Below are 3,811 nucleotides of genomic sequence, written 5' to 3' on the forward strand. Positions count from 1 at the left end.
AGCGTGACGAACTCTTCTCTCACAGTCCTCCCTGAAGACCAGAACGGCGCGGGAATACGAGAGGAACGCGCAGAGGAGCAAAGGTAAGTGAATTGACACAGGGGGGACTTACTATATGGGGACTTACTATATGGGGGACTTACTATATGGGGAATGAATTACTATATGGGGGACTTACTATATGGGGAATGAATTACTATATGGAGGACTTACTATATGGGGAATGAATTACTATAGGGGGGACTTACTATATGGGGAATGAATTACTATATGGGGGACTTACTATATGGGGAATGAATTACTATATGGGGGACTTACTATATGGGGAATGAATTACTATATGGGGGACTTACTATATGGGGAATTAATTACTATATGGGGGACTTACTATATGGGGAATGAATTACTATATGGAGGACTTACTATATGGGGAATGAATTACTATATGGGGGACTTACTATATGGGGAATGAATTACTATATGGGGGACTTACTATATGGGGAATGAATTACTATATGGGGGACTTACTTTATGGGGAATGAATTACTATATGGGGGACTTACTATATGGGGAATGAATTACTATATGGGGGACTTACTTTATGGGGAATGAATTACTATATGGGGGACTTACTATATGGGAATGAATTACTATATGGGGGACTTACTATATGGGGAATGAATTACTATATGGGGGACTTACTATATGGGGATGAATTACTATATGGGGGACTTACTATATGGGGAATGAATTACTATATGGGGGACTTACTATATGGGGGACTTACTATATGGGGGATGAATTACTATATGGGGGATGAATTAATGTGGGGGATGAATTACTATGTGGGGGATGAATTACTATGTGGGGGATGAATTACTATGGGGGATGAATTACTATGTGGGGGATGAATTACTATGTGGGGATGAATTACTATGTGGGGGATGAATTACTATGTGGGGGATGAATTGCTATGTGGGGGATGAATTGCTATATGGGGGACGAATTGCTATATGGGGGACGAATTGCTATATGGGGGACGAATTGCTATGGGGGATGAATTACTATATGGGGGATTAATTACTATATGGGGGATTATTACTATGCTTACTATGGGGGAATATTACTATACTTACTATGGATGACACATACACATCATTCATCTACTCTTGGTCGGGCCCCCGGGTCCAATATATGAACCCATTGCGGCCCTCAAGTCAAAAAGTTTGCCCACCCCTGGTCTAGACGGTGCACTCTACGGCTGTACACAAGAACCGGCAACGTAGCCTATAGGAAGCCAACATCATGAGCCAAGGATAACAAGACCGTTCCAGTACAGGGTCCTCTGCATTTATCACTTCACGTGGTGCTTCATTGCGTGTCACATAACAATAGTAACAATCATTTGAGTGTCTCTCTTCGTGATTGCCTTTGGGACGCGACTTCAGCCGAAGAAAAAAAATCCCAAAACCAATCTGCTAGGGTTTGGCCAGGTTTGCAGAATGAACAGCAGTTTGCAGGCAGAGGGTTAACACCCTTTATATTTCCATTCCACCCCAAGTAAGGGGTTGGACCAGCTTTTTGGGTATATATTCCACTGGAAGGAAGGTTCTCATGGGAAATAGTGGCCTAAAACTAGCAGCTTATGAAGCATGGGGGGGGGGTTTTGGAGAAATATCCCTCTGGGGTAGGCCCCCAAGGCACCTATGGAAGAAGTGTATACAGTATACTCCACTGGAAGGCAGGTTCTCATGGGAAATAGTGGCCTGAAACTAGCAGCATATGAAGCATGGGGGGGGGGTTGGAGAAATATCCCTCTGGGGTAGGCCCCAAAGGTACCGATGGAAGAAGTGTATACAGTATACTCCACTGGAAGGAAGGTGCTCATGGGAACTGGTGGCCTAAAACTAGCAGCACATGAAGCATGGGGGATTTTGGAGAAATATCCCTCTGTGGTAGGCTCCCAAGGCACCAATGGAAGAAGTGTATACAGTATATTCCACTGGAAGGAAGGTTCTAATGGGAAATAGTGGCCTGAAAATTAGCAGCATATGAAGCATGGGGGGGTTTGGAGAAATATCCCTCTGGGGTAGGCCCCCAAGGCACCTATGGAAGAAGTGTATACAGTATACTCCACTGGATGGAAGGTGCTCATGGGAACTGGTGGCCTGAAACTAGCAGCATATGAAGCATATGGGGATTTTGGAGAAATATCCCTCTGGGGTAGGCCCCCAAGGCCAGGGGCATATCTACCATGAGGCAAACAAGGCGTTTGCCTAGGGCGGCAATTTTTAGGGGGCGGCACTGCCCGCCCCCCCCGGAAGAAGGGACATTGAGAGCACCGGGTCGGACAGAGGCATGCAGGGCCGCCAGCAGAGGGGTACCTTCGGTACTCTTGCAGTGGCCCGGACAGCAGGAGGATCGATGTGGGGGAGGGCAGTTGCAGAGCGATGCTCCTGTACCTCCGTCTCCAGCAGCTGACGAGATGGGACCAGGGGACAGCCTGAAGCAGGGAGAGGAGAGCCCGGAGGAGGTGAGCTGTGCTGTGGTCTGTGGGATCTCCCTGTCTCCCTCCCTGCACTGACAGATCGTATGGGACTGCACACACCTCCCCCCCCTTCCTGCTGCACGGAGATCAGCAGCCCTTGGAGGAGGTGTGTGTGTGTGCAGTCCAATACGATGTGAGAATGGAGAGGAAAGAGAGGGGGAAGAGAGAGGGGAGAGAGAATAAAGAAAGAGAAGAGAGTGAGGGGAGAGGGAGGGAGGGAGGCAGGGAGGGGAAGAGAGAGAGGAAGAGAGAGGGAGGGAAGAGATGGAGATAGAGGGAGGGAAGATATGGAGATAGAGGGAGGGAAAGAGAGAGAGGGAATGAAGAGAGAGAGAGGGAATGAAGAGAGAGGGGGGTGAGAGAGAAGGAATGAAGAGAGAGGGAAGGGGGGGAGAGAATAAAGAGAGAGAGAGGGGGGGAGAGAGGGAGGGAGGGAGGCAGGGAGGGGAAGAGAGTGGAAGAGAGAGGGGAAGAGAGAGAGGAGCGAGAGGGGAAGAGAGAGGGAGGGAAGAGATTGAGATAGAGGGAGGGAAGAGATGGAGATAGAGGGAGGGAAGAGAGAGAGGGAATGAAGAGAGAGAGGGAATGAAGAGAGAGAGGGGGAATGAAGAGAGGGAGGAGGGAAGGGGGGGAGAGAGAATAAAGAGAGAGAGTGAGGGGAGGAGAGAGAGGGAGGGAAGAGATTGAGATAGAGGGAGGGAAGAGATGGAGATAGAGGGAGGGAAGAGAGAGAGGGAATGAAGAGAGAGAGGAATGAAGAGAGAGAGAGGGGGAATGAAGAGAGAGAGGAGGGAAGGGGGGGGGAGAGAATAAAGAGAGAGAGTGAGGGGAGAGAGAGAGAGAGGGAGGCAGGGAGGGGAAGATAGAGCGGAAGAGAGAGAGAGGAGCGAGAGGGGAAGAAAGAGGGGGGAAGAGATGGAGATAGAGGGAGGGAAGAGATGGAGATAGAGGGAGGGAAGAGATGGAGATAAAGGGAGGGAGGGAAGAGAGGGAGGGAATGAAGAGAGAGAGGGGGAATGAAGAGAGAGGGGAATGAAGAGAGAGAGGGGGAATGGAAGAGAGAGAGGGAATGGAAGAGAGAGAGGGGAATGAAGAGAGAGAGGAATGCAGAGAGAGGGGGAACGAAGAGAGGGGGGTGAAGAGAGAGGGGGAATGAAGAGAGAGAGGGAATGAAGATAGAGAGAGGGAATGAAGAGAGAGAAGGAAGAGAGAGGGGAGAGAGAGAGAGAGACGGGGAAGAGAGAGAAGAGAGGGAAAGGGGGA

This window comes from Staurois parvus, unplaced genomic scaffold (genome assembly GCF_062004578.1).
Source record: "Staurois parvus isolate SC_StPar_1 unplaced genomic scaffold, SC_StPar_1.0 ptg001015l, whole genome shotgun sequence".
In the NCBI taxonomy this organism is placed as follows: Eukaryota; Metazoa; Chordata; class Amphibia; order Anura; family Ranidae; genus Staurois; species Staurois parvus.